The sequence below is a fragment of the Oryzias latipes genome, chromosome 5 (assembly GCF_053564925.1).
Source record: "Oryzias latipes strain Hd-rR chromosome 5, Olatipes_Hd-rR_3.1".
NCBI classification, from domain to species: domain Eukaryota; kingdom Metazoa; phylum Chordata; class Actinopteri; order Beloniformes; family Adrianichthyidae; genus Oryzias; species Oryzias latipes.
The window spans coordinates 15,786,230-15,808,921 of NC_136241.1; the positions used below are offsets into that span (position 1 = coordinate 15,786,230).

The window sequence follows — 22,692 nt, forward strand, 5'->3', positions numbered from 1 at the left end:
CTTCCCTAATATCTCAGCAAGTTTGAAAAAGATATACTGGAGAAAATTAGAGAAATTACCATTATAGTCTCATTCAGGCAGGGTTATCCATGGTCAGCATATACTTTAACTATAAAGCAGTATGCTTAGGAGAACTATAATGGTAATTTCTCTAATTTTCTCCAGTAAATCTTCTTCAAACTTGCTGAGATGATCATGAACATCATCACCAACAATAATCCATTGAAATTTTTGTGTAATCTTTTAGTCAAGTTGCATTTTGGGTGGATCAAATGTCCTATGTTACCTATAAAGGCAGTATGCTTAGGAGAACTAAAACTTTAATTTCTCTATTTTTCTACAGTAAATCTTCTTCAAACTTGCTGTGATGATCATGAACATCATTACTAACAATACTCCATTGAAATTTTAGTGTAATCTTTTAATAAAGTGGCATTTTGAATGGTTTCTATGTTATATGCTGACTATGAATGAGACTGCCTGCATGAGACTATAATGGCAATTTCTCTAATTTTCTACAGTAAATCTTCTTCAAACTTACTGAGATATTAGGGAAGATCATTACCAACAATAATCCATTGAAATTTTTGTGTAATCTTTTAATAAAGTGGCATTTTGGATGGTTTCCATGTTATATGCTGACCATGGATAACCCTGCCTGAATGAGACTATAATGGCAATTTCTCTAATTTTCTACAGTAAATCTTCTTCAAACTTACTGAGATATTAGGGAAGATCATTACCAACAATAATCCATTGAAATTTTTGTGTAATCTTTTAATAAAGTTGCATTTTGGGTGGATCAAATGTTCTATGTTACCTATAAAGGCAGTATGCTTAGGAGAACTAAAACTTTAATTTCTCTAATTTTCTCTAATTTTCTCCAGTAAAACTTGCTGAGATGATCATGAACATCGTTGACAACAATAATCCATTGAAATTTTTGTGTAATCTTAGACAGAAGCCACTTTAGAATGAATTGACATGACAGGACCAGATGTGCCCTTTTACGTGGAGAATCTTTATTTCTGTTTCGTTCCATTCCATGCCATGCTCAACAACACACAAAACACTCTTGTTAGTGTTCAAACACACTTTTAGAATCTGTCTGATTGATTATATTTCAAACAAAACACTTTATTTATGGTAGTTTATTATAGAATGGTCAGACATGCAATCTAAATGAATAAATCTGTACATCAAATAACAATATAGGGCTTGCAATAGCTCTCATAGATGTCAGAGCACAGTACATGTTATTTGATCATAGGTAACTGTGATATGATGGGTTATAGTAGCGTTTTATACGTCTTTTCAGCTCGCTGGCCGTGTGTACCGTAAACTATGATGTAAACGCGCATGCAAAAAGTCGGTGACGGCTAGCGAGACCGCACTTCCACAGATGTCGGCTCACTTGACCGCGGTCCACTCTTCAGGCGACGAACGACGCAGCCGCATCACAATCCGGAGCGAAGTGCCGGCATCAGACGATGCTAACTGTGTTTACATTAAAACTATGCCCTTCCTCTCTTCGGATCGCCTGTATCCATTCGGGTTTCAGGTTTGGATCCACAGGAAAATAATGAAATGAAAGGCCGGGCTGTTTTTGGTTGGAAGACGAACAGCCTGGAACACAACAGAAACTTCAACTCTTCGACTCTGCCATTCTTCATATGTGCTGCTGTGCTAACAGGAAGTTGTCATTGACGTATTTCCGGTCGAAAAATGCGGAAGTGTGAAAAAGGTCTATTAAAACCGTACTGTGTTTGAATTATTCGAAGATGGCAGACGGTTGCGCTAGAAAGAGGACTTAAAAATGTAAGTATATTTAAAAGTATCTTGTATATGTTGTAAAATATATTTGTAAATACGTAAGGTGACTTGTTTAATATGTTAATATTTATCTACATTGTTTTGAAGCTCATCAATTTCGGTAATGCTAAAGCTAACGCTAGCGCGAATTAGCATTGAAGGCTAAAAACAAACGCTGTTGATAGTACATCAAAAAATAGAGAAAATTCCCTTAAAACAGTCTAATTTTCATAAGCAGGTTTTATTAACATGGACTTTGATCTACAAACATAATTTTTCTCCTCGTCGCTACTATATTTGGAATAACGCAGATATTCTACACAAAAACAAGAGTATTTTACTTGAAAATTGGTTTGAAAAGAACATTTCTCTTGTAACACAGCTGATTAATCCACATGGTAACCTGATGTCATACGATGAGTTTCTGTCCACCTATGGTCTGCATGTTTCACCTGCAGAGTTTGCATTGGTTACTGGGGCCATCCCAGGTGGTGTTAGACTTCTGTGTAGCAGTACTCCTTCAAATACTCCATGTTCTCCTCCCAAATTAACAGATTTGTGGTGTGGAAAGATTTGTTTTTCAACTAGCAGGAATAATCGAATTATCCGTTTTCTGTTTCAAAATGAGATTGCCACAAAACCGTATGTTATCTCATACTGGAACAGCTTTGGATTTAGAATTCAGTGGGAAAAGGTTTGGACCCTGCCCCAAAAGTATTTCATCACCAACAAAATCAGAGAAATTTCTTTCAAAATTCTTCATAAATTTTATCCAGTGAAACACTTCTTTACCAAATTCAAAAAAGATCTGGACATAAACTGTTCATTCTGTCATTCCTCACCAGAAACTGTGCCTCATCTTTTTTGGTATTGCTCCTTTACTCAACTATTTTGGAAAGATTTGATACATTTTATAAGAACTCATCTATGTGTAGATTATAGATTATTTTATGAGCATATTATTTTTGGATATTTTACACAAGAAAAACTTAATGCAGATAAATTATATGTAGTTAATTTACTCATAATTATGGCTAAACACTTTATACATAAGTGTAAATATTCCAACAAGAAACCAGTGTTTTATGTTTTTCAGAAAGAAATGGTGTTGTATGTGAACAGTATAAAATCCTCCACTAACAAAAAAGCTGTCAGAACAGTTGAAGCTTGGTCTCTCCTGAAACTTTAACAAATTCCTATGCCTTTATTATTTTTGTTTTATTTTTGCATAACCAGTTTTACATAGTTATTATTATGGTTTTTGTTTTTTGTTCATTCTCCTGGCAAACGTGAATATTGTATTTTGCACAGTGTGGAGTTTTGTTTTTGGTATTTTGTATGTGCAATATTTGTTAATAAAGTTTAAAGAAAATAGTACATCAAAAAGCAGTGAGTTCTAACCATAGTCATAAGTTATTAACACATTTTTAAAATGTGTTTATATATGTAGGGACAGACGAGGATGAGGAAAATCTGATCCATCTGTGGATGGAGAAAGATAGCCTGTTTGTTATCAGGCAAGCTCGTGCCGGATGGGAGTGAGAGACACTTGATCAGATTTGTATTTATTTATCATTAAACTGTAATCGTTGTCATGTTGGGGTAAAGGTTGTTGTTAAAAGGGGAGAGGAGAGGAGGAGAGAGCAAGAAGGGACAAAGAGTGACAGGAGAGTCTGTTAAGCTTACCTGAGTTTAAAATATTGTTGACAAAATGTAACATCGTCGTTGTTTTTGCAATTTGTTTAATAAATGCATGAACAAAAATGAATTATTTACATGTATTATTTAAATCTGATCCATTTTTAACAATCTCAAAAGGATTTTCATATAAATATCAAATGTACATATTTACATTTTCGTTTTATATGTTAACATTTATTTTATACATCTTAACAATAATCCTGGTCTTCTAGAGTCATGTGTGTCACAGTTGGAGCTAAAAGGAAAGCAGAGATCTGTCCTCGCAGACGGACGCCACTTTACCCGTCCTACTGGTTCCTGCTGTGGCTCAACATCTGTGGCTCCCAGCAGTCCCCTTCGCTGATGCACAGATCGTGCAGAACTGAACTGCAGGCAATGATTTTCATCGCAAAGGTTGGTTTTACTTCCAGTGCCCCCAGAAATATTGCTCTCCTGCTCATTTGCCAAATGCTCTCTCTCCACCACAGAGCGTGCCTTGGTGTGGTGCTGGTTGTAACGGGCCTGAACCGCATTCCTCATGGGTTCCCTGTAGGGTGTCAGCAGCGTGATGGGATGAGCAATGCAGGGATACCCACCATCACCCAAAAGGATCCTTCAGGTGGGTTTGTTTGATTTACATAAATTGGGCTTTTACGTAGAACCTGTGAACTGTGGACTGATCCTTGATTCCCAACAAAAATATCTCTATATTTGGCTTGGAGTCACATACAGCCTGCAGTTGAATGGAATAAAAAAGCTTCCTGTTAAAATAACAAGCTGCATTTTATTTTATTTTAGGGCCTTTATTCTTCAGTGGCAGCCATCAATGCTCCCCACGACCTTTTGGAAGGTGGAAGACCAAGCAAGCTGCTAAAAAACCAGAGGTGAGTAATGGCAGTTCATTCCCACTGGATGCTGGATGACCCTGCTTATCAGCTGGAGGATGCGGTCTGCCGTCCTGTGGACAATGTCACTTACAGTGGACCGTGGCATGTCAAAGGCCCTGGCTACCACACTGTATGATGTGCCACATGCCAGCCAGAAAAGAAACACCAGGACCTCAGTCTCCTGTGCCCCCCCCCCCAGAGTGTGAGGAACCGGAAGCTGCTCCACCAGATGCTCAATGGTCCTGCGGGTCAACCGACCTGCAGGTCTGCCGGTCTGGTTTTGTGTCGGACTGAGCGTCAGCGTGAAGGGCCACGACAGACACCTTTATGTTTGCAAAGCAGTAGAGACGTGGAAGAACTTGTAAAATAGAAAAATAATTATTTCATTGAGAAAATTAAATCTGATTTTTTTGAATGTTTCATTGCAAAGCAGTAGAGACGTGGAAGAACTTGTAAAATAGAAAAATAATTATTTCATTGAGAAAATTAAATCTGATTTTTTTGAATGTTTCATTTTATTCTGATGTCTTACATTTTAGTTTATGACGTATTTATTAATGCTGGAAAATCTCGTGTTTTTTTTTTGGCTGGGTTTTTGGATTTTTATATAAATATTTAAAAATTAAAGTATTTTTGTTTAAAACAAGTGATATGGTTTGACTCTGAATAAAAAATACTAAACTTTGAACTCACAAGTGTTTCATGTAGTTAGACTATACAGTTCATAGTCCAGTGTTGAAAAATAATTTTAAACTCTTACCCAGCAGACTGTGTAATCTTGAGCACAATTAGTGACAAATGCTTAAATTGAACTAATAAAAAAACTTTAAGTTTAACTTACAGATGGTTTATGTCTGGTCAGGGGCATCCAGATGAAATCTTCTGAGACGTCTGCTTCTCCTTGCCGTCCTGTGATGCTGCATATCTGCTCGTTTTTGGTTTGATCCCATGAAAAACGGTTGAATTATTGCCAGGAACACGGACAGATTCATATATAAAGCTATTTTCAGTAAGGTAGAAGAGAAAACTACAGAAAAAAATGCCTCCTCGCAAGAGCCTGTAAATCGTTCAGCGGCACAAAAATAAATATTGCCATGGAGTAATAACATAGGGGTTTATTTATCAACAAATACATAAAATCACCACCAATGTGTTTGTAATTTTATTATTTATAAATCAGCCACGTTTTCCATGATCAGAACACAGCAGATGCATCAATAGTCTTCATAAAATGTTCATATTTATTATATTTTTAATTTGACAAATGGGTGTCATTCTCCGCGTTAAATAGAAGTAGTTCCCCTCCAGACCAGGTGGTGGCGGTAATGCGCCACTTTGTTTCCGTGCCAAGCGCCATTTGAAAACACCCGAAAGAGAAAACTAGTGAGCACGGGTGTCCGAATTGCTTTGAAAATTCAAAGAACTATATAGAGAACTATATAGTGCCGCACTATATAGGGTTTTAGTAGTTAGGGGTTAGGGCGGTAATTCGGACACAGTCCTCACAGCTTCCGCTGTCGGTTCCTGCAGCTCGAGAAGAAAACAGAATGGTGCATTACCGCCACCGCCTGGTGTGGAGGCAAACTACTATCTTAACGCTGATTTTCCAAAATAAAAAATAAATGAATAAATATGAACATTTTACGAAGACTATTTACGAATCTGCTGTGCTCTGATAATGACAAACATGTCTGATTTATAATGCATAAAAGTAGATACAAATTTGTCTAGATTTAATGTGTTTGTTCAGAAATAAACCGCCAAGATACTAGGCATGTGTCTGTCATTTTTTAAAAAGAAACATACTGTGGCGGCTGCTCTCTCACGTAGGTCAGGATGGAGCAGAATGCAGCTATGCTAAATAGCAAGGTGCTAATGCCTGTCACCTAAACTGTTTTAGCAGGCTGAAAAGTGAGCTGACCCGTGCCGCATGACCCCAGGCAGCTGTTGTTTTAGGAGGCACAAATGAAATGACAGAGTCCAATGTCCTCAGATTAACCATTTATTAGGCCTTTTCAGAACTAAACAGAACAGACCAACATTGAAAATGTCTTTACTGGAGATACCCAACTCACTCATGGTTTCAACAAAGCAAACAGAAAACTCCCATACTGCATTCCTGCCATGGGCAGGATAGCCACATCGACAGGATCACTACACAGCCCCCCCTCTTAGAGGGTTAAGTGTCCTCACAACCCTTAAATGTCATCAATTTCAAAATCTTGTAAGTTAACAGGCTGGTGGCGAACACGCACTGGTATTCTCTTTGGTGTGTCACCATGACCAGGCCCAGCCCTGAGTCTGCTTCCACCATTCTCTGACGCGGTTTTTGTGCAGGTTTGCTGTGAGGATTGTGGGACATTAACGCATGCCCGCCAGCGACAAAGGAGGTCAAGCCCTCTAATGCAGTCATCTTGGATGTCAGCCAGCCAAAACTCATGTTTAGACTTAATAGCCCCAACTGCCACCGATAACAATTTCTTCCCTGGCATGATGGTTCGCTCACCTGTCACTGTGAGCAGTGCAGTCTCAGTATCAATCCAACTCTCTGGGAGAGAGCCTGATGTCACTGGACCCTGCATTGGCATTGGTGGACCCTGTGTCCACCAATGCACTGCAGGGCTGGCCACCAATGGAACAGTCCAAATATAATCCATGTGTTGGGCCACAGTGATCTACCATTGGAGTGATGGTTCCAAGGGGGGTTGTGGTTTGGGGTGAGGATCCCCTTACTGCCTCACCCCGCTGGTGTTTCCCCTGAAGGGCCTGAGGTCTGGCTCTGGGACTGGGTGCTGGACAGTCTCTGGCAAAATGTCCTGGTTCTCCACAGCGGTGGCAGCAATTGGGCGGCATCCGGCGCCGTTGGGTTCGAACAGCTTGAGCTTGACTGAGCTCGTCCTGCGCAGAGTCCTCCAACTCATGGTCAGCAGCCCTCACCAGTGGGGATCTCTCAGTTGACCCAGCACACAAAACGTCCTCCGCCTGTTCAGCTCCTTTCAGCGCCTCCCCCAGGCTGGTGGGAAAGGAGAGACACACGTGTTGGCGCAGAGGTTCAGGTGTCAGACCCCGCAGAAATGCATGAAGGCTTAGCTCTTCCCTGGCAGAACTTGGAAAGTTAGGGTAGCCATGTCGTATGTGTAGTTGAATGTCAGCGGCATAGGCTCCCAGACTCTCTCCACTACGTCGTTGTCGTCTGATCAGCTGCTCTCTGCTCTGCTCACTGGACACTCTTTGGCCAAACCTTCTGTTTAGGGCCCCAGTAATGGCTTGTAGGTCACTATGTTCGTCTGCAGACAAGTCTACTAAAACCTGAAGTGCTGGACCCTCCAGAGCAAGGGCCAGGTGGATAGCCGTCTCCCTGCTGCTCCATCCATCATGCAAGGCAGCTAAATCCACTTGGGCAAGGAAAGGCTCAAGAGGAGTCAGGCCGCTAAATCTCGGTAGCTTTGCCGGTGTTTGAGTAATGGGTTTCGTGCTGGCATCCGAGAAATGCTTCGTGGGGTCACTTATGCCCTGTAAAACAGCGGAGAGGATGGAGGGGAAAAAAAAAATAAATAATGTATTGTCTCGTGGGGTCACTTATGCCCTGTAAAACAGCGGAGGGAATGGGTTTCGTGCTGGCCACCGAGAAATGCCTCGTGGGGTCACTTATGCCCTGTAAAACAGCGGAGGGAGTTATATTTTTTTGGAGGGGGGTCATGCAGACCCCAAAGCACATGCCAACCTAAGGGAGCGGAAGGGTTAAAGTCAAATTGTTTTTATCAATAAAGCACTTTGACACAGTAATCCGCGCCTTTATTTCTATTCGACTGGATCAGTGTAACTCTCTTTCCATCTCTCACTCGTCCTTATCCTGTCTCAAACTGGCAAAGATCGCTGCTGTATGTTTGTTAACTGGCATGTGGAACAGAGAGCATATTACTCAAGTTCTGACTTCTCTACACTGGCTGACTGTTCATTTTAAAATTCTTTTATTTGTTTCTAAATCTTTAAACAGTCTGGCTCTGCCCTGTCTCTCTGAGCTGCTACAGCTGCATTCCTCTTAGATCAGCTGACCAGCTGCTGCTGGATGTGCCAAGGACACAGGGGAAACTCAGAGTGTATGGGGCATTTTCCTTTGCTGGCCTCAGCTTGTGGGATGCACTGCTCATGCAGGTTAGGCAGGCCAATTCTTCGAATGATTTTAAATCCAAGTTGAAAACTCAGTTTTTCTCACTGGCTTTTAACTTAGTTTGAGTTGGTGATTGTACTGATTTTTATTACTTTTGTATTATGTTGTTCATTTTGGATCGTTGTCTTGTTTTATCTTTCATCATTAAGCACTTTGGTCAGCCTCTGCTGTCACAAAAGCGCTTTATAAATAAAGTTTACTTGACTCATGCCTTGCTGGAGTGAAAACATAGTTGAAAGAAAGAAACAAAAACAACAAACAAAACACATCAACCCCGTCATTGTTTTTATTGAGTTTCACAGGCAAGTTTACTGTAGCACAAGCAACAGTAAAAAAAAAGCAAAAGCATTTTTAAAACTAAAAAAAAAAACTATATTTCACACACTCAAAGCGTCTGCCAGCACAGAGTCCTTTCACTGCTAGCGCATTTCACAGGAACAGGCTGGACTGTGAATAGTAGTCGCCATCCCCGTATGTTTTGGCAGCATTAAGACCGTCTCGATGAGCGTTGTGTGACATGAAGGCGTCTGTATTTCTCCCGTCGCCTTGCCTCTCTTTGAGCACTGTGGAGGTGAGCACCATGGTGATCACGTACATGGCGTATATGAGAATGTTGAACACTGCTATGGCGCACTCCACGTTGTGCATCCTGTGTTCGTCACGAATCAGCGGCCTGTACAAGAGCTCCATGCAACCAGAGACGACTGCCATGAACAGCTCCAGATTCATCATGATCAGACAGGCCAGCACCGTCCGGGTGCTTTTGTTGAGCCTTCTGGTTCCTTCCTCGGCGTCGTCCATCTTGCGCTTGCTCTTGGCCGCGAAAAAGCTCAGCACCACGCTCACGACCATCGCCAGACAGCCCATGGTTATCACAGCTATGCCGCCGTGTATGTAAGCGTGATCGTAGCTACTCCTCTCCTGAGCCGTAGAGGAGCCGAAGGAGACGTCCCGAGCGCTCCCCCTCACGGCGTGACTGCTATCTATCAGGTAGAGGATGTTGTTGGGCAAGGCGAGGAACCCGACAATGAGAGAGGTGATGACCGCGATGGCGGCCCCCAACTTTCCCCTGAACCTGGCAACGCTCAGTACGGGGTTGGACTTCCTCCCCATCAACATCTCTTTTCCGGACGAAATCAAAGAATCGAAGCCTCCGACGAGGCCGGACCTGGTCCGCTGCATCCCGCCCAGCAGAGGTGGGCAGACGGGGTCGCGTCCTGCGCACGAGAGGGCCGAGCCAGCATAGGTTACCTACCCCCCTTTAACGGTTACTGCCGCACAGCGTCTTGGTCCACCCCGAGACATTTAATACGATGAAGCTCGGGAGGCCCGTGATCGAGTTCAGAGGGTCGAGAAGAGACCTCCAGGCGAAGGCCGTGACGCAGGACCGGTGGTACAGGGTCCGCGGCATCACGAGGACCTTGGATTCGATCGCGCGCCGCAGGAGAGGCGTCCGATCTCACAACATGATATGTGTGGACCTATACGCTAGGTTTTTTAGCCACCTCGTCCGTGACCGACGAAACCCGCTCGGCTGGTTGTCTCATCACTTGGCCATCCTGAACGCGCCTGATGACCCAGCCCGTAAGTTTGAGGGCGAGTTGAGACGCCTGCTGGCATACGGCTCTCTCAACTTTGAGTCGTGCAGGCGCGCCTGGGACAGGAGCCGCATGTCCAGGGGCATAGGAAACGCAGTAGACGCTCAGTGCAAGGACGTGTTCAACGGAAAGAAGGCTGCTTCAGAGACCGGGCCCGTGTCTCGCCTCCTGCTCGCCCAGCTCGAGGCCCTGCGCCTCAAGCCGATCTGCGCGGGCCTCAAAGTGGCCGGCGTGCCCACGCCCGACCGAGGCGGCAGCACGTACCACAACGGCTGCACCCGGGGCTGCGGGCCACTGCCTGGACGGAACACCTTCTACACGGAAGTCGACCTGCTGGCTCACGATGCAACGACCGACACCGTGGCCCTCCTAGAGCTCAAGACCCGAAACAGCGACGTCTTGGATGCCCCTACCCTGTGGCGGTACAACGCCCAGCTGTGGCTGACCTGGACGATGTTCTCGCTCACGTACCCGAGCGTGGCGGAGCGCTCAAACGCTTACCTGGTGATCGTGAGGCCAGGCACGAACACAGTCACCATAAGGAGCTGTCTGAGGCCCTCCGTGACCAAGACGCTGCGCACCAAGTTCCCCTGGATAAACTGCCTTTGTCCGCAGGTGCTCAACTGCCTCACGCCGACCTGTGTCAACGTGAGAGTGCAGGCCTATCCGAAGCCAGGCTCTGGCGGCAGGGCGAGCATCGACCCAAAGGACCTCTGTTACAGGAACGTCATGTTCAACCGAGAAAAGGCCAGAGTGCGTCAGAGACGTTACCCCGATGAGGGATCGCAAGGCCGTCCACCGCACCCAATACCCTCCTCCTCCGAGACGAGCGGGGCCCCCAGGGGTCCTGGGTCCGCATCATGTCGGAGCCAAAAACGGCTCCCGCGCAGGCATGACACACAATAAAAAGCCACGCATGTTCGAGCGCTGGATGGAAACTGACGGACAACTAGAACTGACATGGGTCTGAGGCACCAAGCGCTCCACGGCATGCTGGCCAACCCAGACGTGTCCCCTTTCAAAGTCATCGAGAAACCCAGCGAACAGCAGGACTGGATCCTGATAGACCATCTCATGGTCATACACACAGTCAGAGAAAGCGATTACACGGAGAGCGAACCGGAGATGTCGGTCGCGAGGATGGCGAGCTATTTCGCATCCCGGTACGTCAGAGAGAGGGCCCACGGCCGATGCGTCGTGCTCGTAAAAGACGGTCCGGGGGCGCAGAAGCCTAGCGTGAGGGAAGAAAGGGCCAACAGGACGGTCCCTGGTCACTTGAAGTTCTGTAAGGCTCACCTGGCCGAGATAGAGTACGGCACGATGAAACTGTTGGCCGACGTGGGCATGAGAGACAGCTTTTTCTTAGTCACGGGGGCGGTAGGCGAGTCGCGCTGGGCCGAGACCGCCGGCGAGCGCGCCAGCAACCTGGTCTCGTTCCACAACGAGCGCGAGGAGCGCGGGGGAGAGGGGGCCAGTCCACTCACGGAGCCAGACCACTTCAAAATCGAGACCCTCCATTTTCCCATCGTGGATCTGAGCTTCTGCGACGGCAAGACCTACAGGCCTGAGGGGACGCCTGGAGTTTTCTTGACAGCTTTCGGGAGCCCGGAAGACGAGCGGCTCCAGGGCTTGCTAAAGGCTTGCGTCGAGTGTCGAGAAACGGAGGCCGACACGCTGATGGTGGAGTTGGCCAACGCCCTGACGGGCTCAGTGACAGTGTGCACAGGGGACACAGATCTGATAGCCGTGCTCGCTGCGAGCGGACGGCCCGGCCTGACACTGAGGTTGGACAACAAAAGCTACACTGAGGACAGAGCCATGCACGAATCGCCCTTCGGCGAGCTCCTTGTCGAGCCAGCGGTCCGACGGACCGCCAACAGAGCGCCGGGTGCCACAGACGACTGGCTGAGCGCACTGTGCGACCTGGGCTCCGCAGAGCACCACCTGTTGCCCAACGGCGCGGCGGAAAGACATGCCGATCTGGGTCGCCTTCTGGAGAGCCACGGGGGCGAGGCGTTCAAACTCTCAGTGTACGAGTTCTTGTACCGGGGCGGTGTTCGAGGCTCGGTTTACGTCGCTTTCCTGAGCGCGTTCTTCGAGTCTGACGCGAGGAGCAAACTGAGCGAACTGGCACTGGAGAGCCAGAAAACGTACCCCCCCGGCACACGCAGCGCAAACACGTTACGCTTCGCCTTCACGGTCCTGTGCGGCGCGGATGACCCGAAAGTCTTAGGCGCGGGGAACGCGCCCTCGTCGCAACTTTTCGGTAACGCAGCACGCTCGGTCGAGCGGGGATCTAAGCGCCCCCGCGAGCCAGAGGTCGACCGTGAGGGCGAAGCAGAACAAGAGATCGGATCCGACCCCCAGAAGACCAAGGTAAAGATCACGGCTGGGCTCAAGCGCACGGCCAAAGCCTACGCGGACGGAGCAATTCCGGAGTCCACTCACGCCCGTTACCTCAGACTGGCTCGCTCCGGAAGGCACCTGTTCCTGAGAGCCAAAGCCAGAGCGCAGGAGGACCAGAGCGTCCGATCCAAACACTTGCTGTTCATGGCCCTCTGCGGAACAGACTACAGCTTCACTCCAGTGGGGCTGGGAATCAAAAGGTTGCTGAGTGGCGCGATACGCAACCGAGAGAAGTTCAGCTCTTGGTGCGCCAAGCTCGTGACCGCGCTGTGGTCCCGGGACGGAGAGGATGGCGGAGGGAGCGAAAGGTCCCTTGAGTTTCGCGCCATGGGCGAACAGTTGGCCAGCCTCACAGGAGTCCCCAAGTCTACGAGCTCAAAGCATTGGACTGGAAAAAAGTTTGAAATCATGTGCAGGACGCTCAAATACGTGTGCGACCTGTGGACCCTGAAGGGTCCCCGGATCGGTCCCCATTATGGGTTTCATGTGCACGACGGAGTCGTGCGTTTCATAGAAGAGGAAGACCCAGAGTCTGTGTCTTGAGAGTTGATACAGGGGCGAGATGTATTTCATTTCATTTTCTGTGTAAAAAATGAAGAAGAAAAAAAACGAGCGAACAAACACAATAAGAGGATGACCCAGAGTCTGTGTCTTGAAAGTTGATACAGGGGCGAGATGTATTTCATTTCAATTCCAATTTCTGTGTAAAAAATGAAGAAGAAAAAAAAAATAAGTGAACAAACACGATGGAAACAATAAAAGTAAATTCAAACACACCAGTGCAGTTTTCAGAGTTTTATTTCATTCGGGCACGTCTGTATTTACACCACACAATGTCGATTTCAACTCTCGAAGCCATCTCTAAATTACCGCTGGAGTTCGTCGTGTGTCAACCGAAAGGATGATTGGCGTACTCGAGCTTGCTCATCCATGTACATTAAGGTCATAGGCGGCGCTAAGGATGAACAAAGGCCGCAAAAGAACACTAAGAAGCAGGTCGAGGCCCCTGGCCCACAAGCGGGGAACAAGAGCGGTCGAGCCAGAGGATCCTCGGCCCGACTCGCAAGGGCAGCGCGGGGGGCCGAAGCCGGGCCGCTACGAACCCTACGACTGGGATTCGGACTCAGACGGGGGACACGGAGACGGAGGGGGTCACGGTCGAGTCAGCCGCAAAACTCGCGCGGGCCGGCGATCCCATCCGCCGGGGGACAAAGCCCGTGAGCCTGATGCGGCAGCGTTGGAGCCCGTGGGTCCTCGGCACGACTCGGAAGGGCAGCGCGGGGCCCCGAAGCCGGGCCGCTACGAACCCTACGACTGGGATTCGGACTCAGACGGGGGAGACGGAGGGGGCCACGGTCCGCCGCGGGACGAAGCCCTCGAGCCTGATGCGGCAGCGGTCGAGCCCGAGGGTCCTCGGCACGACTCTGAAGGGCAGGGCGGGGGAGACGGAGACAGAGGGGGCCGCGGTCAGGTCGGCCGTGAAACTCTCGAGGACAGGCGATCCGATCCGCCGCGGGACGAAGCCCTCGAGCCTGATGCGGCAGCGGTCGAGCCCGAGGGTCCTCGGCACGACTCGGAAGGGCAGGGCGGGGGAGACGGAGACAGATGGGGCCGCGGTCAGGTCGGCCGTGAAACTCTCGAGGACAGGCGATCCGATCCGCCGCGGGACGAGGCCCACATGCCTGACGATGGAGCGGTCGAGCCCGGGGGTCCTCAGCATGAATTGGAAGGGCAGGGCAGAGGCGACGAACCCTCCGATTGGGATTTGTACGAGTGTGAAACGGACGTGGACGAGCTCGATGGTTCTCAAAGTGAAACGGAGGAACAGCACCGGGGCCCCAGGTCATCGGGCGAGGAAGACGTCGAGGAAGCCGTTGAGGAAGACGCCGAGGAAGACATAGAGGAAGAACCAGCCGCAGAGAGCGCGAGCGTGTACCCGGATACATTTTCCTCCAAGAACGGTGAAATAAAGTGGTCAGCGAACGAGCGTGATCGGTCGAGCGTCCGGGCGTCCCCTCCTCACCAGGCCTCAGGGCCTACCACTGAGGCGAGGGAGGGGGCTCGAGACATCCTGTCTTCTTTTCTTTTGTTTTTCACTCCAAATGTAGAAAGACTGATTTTGATAGCTACCAACCGCCATAGCGCCGATAAGGCCCACGAATTAAAGACTCCGAAACCCATGGACGAGATTGAACTGAGGGCCTACGTGGGACTGCTGATCTTGGCCGGGGTGTACAGGTCTCGAGGCGAAGCGTTGGTGAGCCTGTGGGAGCCCGAGTGCGGACGACCGATCTTCGGGGCAACCATGTCCCTTAGAAGCTTTTACCAGCGCTCTGCGACGCTCAGGTTCGACGATCGAAGCACGAGAGCCTCTAGGAGCGCTTCGGACAGATTGGCCGCAGTCAGAGAGGTGTGGGAAGAGTGGTGCTATCGGCTGCCCAGGCTTTACGACATCGGACCCGAGGTGACTGTGGACGAACGAATGGTTCCTTTCAAAGGTGCGGTTTCAGCCTCCCTTTTTACTGTTCTCAGGGTATCCTTGACGTATTTGCGTCTGTCTTAACTCTTCCTTTTGTTTTTCTTTCTCTACGCAGGACGTTGTTCTTTCAGACAGTACATTCCCAGCAAGCCTACCAAGTACGGCCTCAAACTATGGGTCGCTTGCGACGCAAGGACGAGCTACGCTTGGAGGGTCCAACCGTACATGGGCAAGCTGGCTTCGGGTGCTCGAGAGACAAACCTTGCGTCCCGAGTGGTTTCGGATCTCACCCGGGGACTGGAGCACCGTAACGTCACGTGCGACAATTTCTTCACTTCGTACGCGCTCGCCACCGAGCTCCTGAAACGGAACATCACCCTGCTCGGTACGATCAAAAGCAACAAACCCGAACTGCCTCCGGAGCTCGCATCGGCCCGCGGACGAGAAGCACTCTCCTCCAGGTTCGCCTTTACGGACTGTGCCGCGGCCGTTTCCTACGTGCCCAAAAAGAACAAAAACGTCCTGCTCCTTAGCACGAAGCATTCGAGGGTCAAAATATGCCACGAACGCAGGGACAAAAAACCAGAGATGATCTTGGATTACAATAAAACCAAGGGCGGCGTGGACAACCTGGACAAACTGCTGGCCACGTACAGCTGCAGGAGAATGACCAAGCGCTGGCCCTTGGCCATGTTCCACAACATGATCGACATGTCGGCGTACAACGCTTACGTGATATGGAGGGAAATGCACCCGGACTGGATGCCGTGGAACCGCAACCGAAGGAGAATCTTCCTCGAGCAGCTGGGCAAAGATCTCGTCAGACCGCTCGTACTTCGCAGGAAGCGTGTTCCTCGCGCAAGGCCGGCCTACGATCTAATGGTCAGCATGCAAGAAGCCGGCGGGACGAGCGCGCGCAGCGAGGGCAAAAGAAAACGATGTCAGATATGCCCGCGCTCCAAGGACACAAAGACGCTGATCTCCTGCAAGAGCTGCGGAAAGAGCATCTGCAGAGGCTGCACTGTCCCCTTTTGCCCCCTTTGCTCCGAGCGCCAGGGAAGGGACGGCGACACAGACGCGTCCCAGTGAAAGGGATCGAGCTGTCTGGTAGCGCGACCTGATGCCTCGTTTCCCACTCGAGTAACTGAAAATCTGTTCTGTTTTGATATCAGCGAGTCTGTCCTCTGTGCCGCCCTGTATGTCCTCTGAAAATAAAACTGAGAACTGCTGTCGTACAAAGGTGTCTGTGTGCGCGTGTGTCTGTGTGAACATTCGAGAAGCAAAACTGTTGAAAGGGTTTGAGGGGTCTACGCGAAGGTACGGATATTTCGATCCAACGTGTTCGATTCACAAAGAAAGGCCTACAAACAGGGCTGGTTTGAGCTCGCAAAGCCTCTCAGCGCCCACAGGCCAACTCTGTCCTCGTTCGAGTGGATAAACAGAGTCAGCAGGGATTCTAAGCTTTATGGGGAGAGAATTGGCCTGCAAGCTCTGAGGCTTGGCGTTCTGGAGGTATCTTCACATTCAGAATGCTTGAGTCCGGAAAGATTTTTTTTTTTTCTTCCCACTCGAGCTGTCAGAATTACATGTGGAGCCAGTTTGGGGAGGGAACCGCAACAGCCGAGAGCTCAGCGGAAGGGGAAAAAAATGAGTTGGCCTTGTAGCACCAAATCTCTTATGAATCCTATGAGCTCTCCACCTAAACCTACTGTGAATGTTGTGTGAGATTTTCACTGGGTGTAAAATAAAATAAAAACAGAACAAATAATCGAAAAGAACCCAAACATTATAGTTTTTTTTTTTTTGTGTGATTCGGGGATGTCTTCTGATGCAAAAGGCTCGTAGCGCTGGCCAGCCTTCGCGATCTGGTCTGCGCCCTGGAAACGAGCAGCGTGGGTTTGCGAGGGTAGCCGAGCTGCCACACGGCTGCTCGTTCTGGGATAGGATTGGCCTGCGAGCTCCTCTCATCAACGACACGCTTCAGTTTGCCTCTGATTCGGCTTCCCTGACACAGCGCGCTGTGATGTGACTCGCAGAGCCACACATCAAACCCTTCCCATAGAGCTTCATGTGCTGTCAGAGGGGAGGCGATCGGCCTGCTCTGGGGCTGGGCTCCCCTTGGGGTTGCTTCACATTTGGAACATTTGGAGATACAAGCGGAGCCAGCCCGGAGAGGGAACAGAAACGGACCACAGCTCAACGGAAAGGAGAGAATGTTGGTCTTTGAGCACTCCGCCTGAAGCTATCGCGAATATTCCGTGAGGTTTTCACTGTCTGTAAAATAAAAATAAAAAAAACAGGACAGAAAATCCAAACAAACACAGAAATTGTTTTTATTTTGTAAGACTTTTTTATTACAACATGACCTGGGTATCCAACCCAGGGTGGAACCGAAACGGTCAGAGCTCAGCGGAATGGAGAAAGTCGGCCCTCCCTGACACAGAGCGCTGCGGTGTGACTCGTGGCATCCAGCCTGTCTCTCAGTCAGCTCACTCTCAGGCGCAGGCTGCGTGTGTTTTTCAGACGCGAAAGGCCCCAGCCTGTCTCTGAGGATGCCCCCCTGCCCCCCGACACAGAGCTCTGTGGTGTGTGGATTGTGTTCTGAAAGGGTTTTCTCACTCGAGCGGTCAGAATTACATCCTGAGCCACGCAGAGCCGCTCGTGCGGTTCCCTTCACCCGACCTGAGCCTCTCCACGGAGCTTCATGTGCTGTCAGAGGGGAGAGGGTCTGCGTGCGGGCTGCTCTCAGCCAATGCACGATCTAGCCTGCCCCTGCGCGGTCCAGCCTTCCTCTCATTCTCCTCCCCTGCAGGCGCGGGCTGCGTGTGTGCCTCAGACAGGAAAGGCTCCAGCCTTCCTCTGCCTCGGCCCCCCTTGAAACAGCGCTCAGTGGCTTTACTTCACGCAGAGCCGCTCAGGATTTTTCCCTACACACACCCCAAGCCTTTCCGTCGAGCTTCATGTGCTGTCAGAGGGGACAGGCTCTGACTGCGGGCTGCGCTGCAGCTCGGCTTCCTTGAGGTTGCTTCAAAGTTAGAACGCTTGTGTTCGGAAAGGGTTTTCTCACTCCGGCTGTCAGAATTACATCCTGAGCCACCCTGGAGAGGGAACAGAAATGGCCCAGAGCTGAACAGACTGAAGAGAATGTCCTTCTTAGAGCTCTACGCCTGAATCTATCGCAAATGTTCCGTGAGGTTTTCACTGGCTGTAAAATAAAAATTAGAAAAAAACAGGACAGAAAATCCAAACGAATTTCCCCCCGGGAGGGGCTGCGTGTGTTTCTCAGACGCGAAAGGCTCCGGCCTGCCTCTGAGAGTGCACCCTGAGCCTCTGCAGAGAGCCTCCGTAGAGAGCCTGCCTGCGAGTGGGGACTTCCCGACAGAAGCGGAGCCCTGTGCCTTGTGACATCTGTTTCGAAAGACCGCAGCCTGCTTCTGCTTCTGCAGCTTGCTTGACACGGATTTCTGCGGAGCGTGGCTGGTGTTGGGAAAGATTTGTTTTCTCACTCGAGCGGTCAGAATTAAGTGCAGGGCCAGCTCTGGGAGTGAACCGAACGGGCCCGGAGCTCAGCGGAGTGAAGAGAAAGTTTGCCACCGAGCTCTTTGCCCGTAGCTGTCTAGAGTGTTCTGTGAGGTTTTTGCTGGCTGTGAAATAAAAATGAAAACGAAGTAAAAACGGGACAGAAAACCCAAAAGAACACAGAAAATTTCTTTTGTGTGATGACTTTTTTATTACAACACGAGCTGGGTATCGAACCCAGGGGTGGAACAGAAACGGTCCGCAGCTCAGCCAACCCTGCCTGACACACAGCTCTGCCGTGTGACTCGTGGCATCCAGCCTGTCTCTCGCTCGGCTCACTCGCGGGCGGGGGCTGCCTGTGTTTCTCAGACGCGAAAGGCTCCGGCCTGCCTCTGAGGGTGCGGCCTGAGGAAAGGTTTTTTTTTTTTTTTTCCCTCTCGAGCTTTCAGAATTACATGTGGAGCCAGCTTGGGGAGGGAACCGCGACAGCCAAAAGCTCAGCGGAATGGATAAAGAGTTGGCCTTCTAGCACTAAATCTCTTATTGTTTTTGCAAATGAGCTGTCCACCTCATGCTACTGTGAATGTCGTGTGAGGTTTTCACTAGATGTAAAATAAAAAACAGAGCAAAAAATCCAAAAGAACCCAAAAATTATTGTAATTGTTTTATTTTTTATTTTTTGCATGATGATTTTCTTTGTTGTGACTCGGGGATGCCTCCTGATGCAAAAGGCTCATCGCGTTGGCCAGAAAGAGTTGCATTCAGAAAGAGTTTTTCTCACTCGAGCTGTCAGAGATACAAGCGGAGCCAGCCCGAAGAGGGAACAGAAACGGGCCACAGCTCAACGGTCTGCCTGCGGGCCGCTCTCAGACAAAGCACGATCCAGCCTGCCTTCAGTCGCTCCCCTGCACGATCCAGCCTGCCTCTCATTCCCTCCCCTGCAGGCTCGTGTGCCTCAGACGCAAAAGGCTCCAGCCTTCCTCTGCGTTGGCCCCCCCTTGACACGAGCCTCCGTGTCTCTACTCCACACAGAGCCTGCCTGCGGGCCGCTCTCAGACAAAGCACGTTCCAGCCTGCCTTCAGTCGCTCCCCTGCACGATCCAGCCTGCCTCTCATTCCCTCCCCTGCAGGCTCGTGTGCCTCAGACGCAAAAGGCTCCAGCCTTCCTCTGCGTTGGCCCCCCCTTGACACGAGCCTCCGTGTCTCTACTCCACACAGAGCCTGCCTGCGGGCCGCTCTCAGACAAAGCACGATCCAGCCTGCCTTCAGTCGCTCCCCTGCACGATCCAGCCTGCCTCTCATTCCCTCCCCTGCAGGCTCGTGTGCCTCAGACGCAAAAGGCTCCAGCCTTCCTCTGCGTTGGCCCCCCCGTGTCTTTACTCCACACAGAGCCTGCCTGCGGGCCGCTCTCAGACAAAGCACGATCCAGCCTGCCTTCAGTCGCTCCCCTGCACGATCCAGCCTGCCTCTCATTCCCTCCCCTGCAGGCTCGTGTGCCTCAGACGCAAAAGGCTCCAGCCTTCCTCTGCGTTGGCCCCCCCGTGTCTTTACTCCACACAGAGCCTGCCTGCGGGCCGCTCTCAGACAAAGCACGATCCAGCCTGCCTTCTGTCGCTCCCCTGCACGATCCAGCCTGCCTCTCATTCCCTCCCCTGCAGGCTCGTGTGCCTCAGACGCAAAAGGCTCCAGCCTTCCTCTGCGTTGGCCCCCCCTTGACACGAGCCTCCGTGTCTCTACTCCACACAGAGCCTGCCTGCGGGCCGCTCTCAGACAAAGCACGATCCAGCCTGCCTTCTGTCGCTCCCCTGCACGATCCAGCCTGCCTCTCATTCCCTCCCCTGCAGGCTCGTGTGCCTCAGACGCAAAAGGCTCCAGCCTTCCTCTGCGTTGGCCCCCCCTTGACACGAGCCTCCGTGTCTCTACTCCACACAGAGCCTGCCTGCGGGCCGCTCTCAGACAAAGCACGATCCAGCCTGCCTTCTGTCGCTCCCCTGCACGATCCAGCCTGCTTCTCATTCCCTCCCCTGTAGGCTCGTGTGCCTCAGACGCAAAAGGCTCCAGCCTTCCTCTGCGTTGGCCCCCCCTTGACACGAGCCTCCGTGTCTTTACTCCACACAGAGCCGCTCGTGATTTTTGCTTCACACAAACCGAGCCTTTCCGTCAAGCTTCATGTGCTGACGGAGGGGACAGGGTCAGCCTGCGGGCTGCGCTGCAGCTCCCGTGAAGTTGCTTCAAAGTCAGAACGCTTGTGTTCGGAAAGGGTTTTCTCAATCCGGCTGTCAGAATTACATCCCGAGGCAGCCCGGAGAGGGAACAGAAATGGCCCAGAGCTCAGCAGACTGAATAGAATGTCGGTCTTAGAGCTCTCCGCCTGAAGCTATTGGGAATGTTCTTTGAGGTTTTCAATGAGTGTGAAATAAAAAAATAAAAAAAAAACAGGACAGAAAATCCAAATGAAAACAGAAATTGTTTGTTTTTGTATGACTTCTCCAGCCTGCCTCCTGCCTCTGAGTCGCCCCTCCCTGACACAGAGCTCTGTGGCGTGTGACTTGTCTGAGAGGAAGTCTCCCGTCTGCCTCCTGAGCGGGCTTCTCCTGACAGAAGAAGAGCTCCGAGGCTGTGCGGCTCTGGTTGCTAAAGGCTCCAGCCCGCCTCTGAGCGGGCTCCCCTCGACAGGACGCACAGCTCCGTGGCGTGTGACTCGTCTCGACCAAAGGTTGCAGCCTGCCCCTGAGTCTGCCTCTCCTGACAGACGCAGGGCTGCCTGGCGTATGGGTCGTTTTTGGAAAGGTTTTTTCTCTCTCGAGCGGCCAGAATTACATGCGGGGCCAGATCGGGGAGTGAACCGAAACGGCCCAGAGCTCAGCAGAACGAAGAGAAAGAGTTGGCCTTCAAGCAACAAATTTAAAGCTATTCTGAATGTTCTGTGAGGTTTGCGATGGGTGTGAAATAAAAGAAAAAAAAATCAAACGGGACAGAAAATCCAAACGAACACAGAAATTGTTTGTTTTGGTATGACTTTTTTATTTCAACCCAGGGATAGCTCAGCGAAATGGAGAAAGAGTTGGCTTTCCAGCCCCACACCTGAAGCAATTGCAGCCCGCAGAGCTCAGTGGAGTGTGACTCTTCTGAGAAGAACCCAGATTTTTGTTTTGTTCTTGTGGGCATACAACGGGGAACAGAGATGCTTCAGAGCAGGCTCAGAGACCCCGCCGAGCTTTGGAGAGTGATAAAAAGAAATGAAAAGCAAAAGAAGCTGTGCTTTTTTTTTTTAAAAAAAAAAACGGTGCTTAGAAAGGCGACTGGTAGTCGTGCGAAACACTTTCGGTGCTGCTGTTAGATACTGCACTCTTCATTCTGTTTCAGAGTCTGCCCATCGGAGTCCTCGCTGTCCCCAGCCACGCATTTGAGAGGGAAATACCGCCGCCCCTCACTACGGCACGCTGCCCCACGAGTAAATCCCACGCTCGAACAGTCAGGGGAAGAGCCTCGGGATTTACATTTAGGGCTGACCCAGGCTGGAAACCAAAAGGGCCCAGAACTCCGTCACGAGAGGAGAGGGTTGGCGTTCGAGCAATAGGTTCAGAAGCTATTGCAAACATTGTGTGTGGTTTTCACTGGCTGTGGAATAAAACAATAACAAAACGAATAAAAAAGCCACAAAGACACCCAGAATTGGTTTTGCGTGGTGATTTTTTTTTATTACAGCATGACTTGGAGACGCTCTCATAGACAATAAAATGGAAAAATACAAAAGATTTGTCCAGCGAATCGCTCAGATGTTCCTAGTCAACGTCTCCGTCGCTTGTCAAGGCTCTCAGAGCAGACTGACCTGGAGGTCAGCCGTTTGCGCGAACGGCCCATCCCTCTCAGTCCAGAAGTCCTCACTTCGTGCCGAGTTTCACCTGCGCGAGACTGGGTCGAAGGCCACGTTCTCATCTCCAGAGCGGCGCGACCGTCGGCCTTGCGCAAGACGCTCACCGCGCGGGCCAACCTTCGCGATCTCATAGGCGCCCTGGACGCGTCCTCCCCCTTGACCACAGTCATGGCCACGGCGTAGTCCCGTTTCAGGCTTTCGACGGTGAACGCATCATGACCGTGCAGTCTGTTGAACACCTCGCAGGCTTCCAGCCACTCCCA

At 50.1% G+C, this 22,692-nt stretch overlaps 1 protein-coding gene and 1 long non-coding RNA gene across 3 annotated transcripts in view; one reads left to right on the forward strand and one right to left on the reverse strand.

Annotated features, from left to right (window-relative positions):
• The window catches only part of LOC144992163 (putative helicase mov-10-B.1), a 203,024-nt gene that overhangs the window by 27,951 nt on the left and 152,381 nt on the right, over positions 1-22,692 (reverse strand). The window lies entirely within an intron of this gene.
• LOC144992171 (uncharacterized) lies at positions 1,365-22,056 on the forward strand. Of its 2 annotated transcripts, none has more exons than XR_013656028.1 (5): positions 1,365-1,818; positions 3,726-3,906; positions 3,981-4,111; positions 4,291-4,376; positions 21,919-22,056. It is a non-coding gene; the product is annotated as an uncharacterized LOC144992171 (long non-coding RNA). The 2 variants fall into 2 exon arrangements; XR_013656027.1 differs by lacking the exon at positions 21,919-22,056 and adding an exon at positions 4,473-4,885.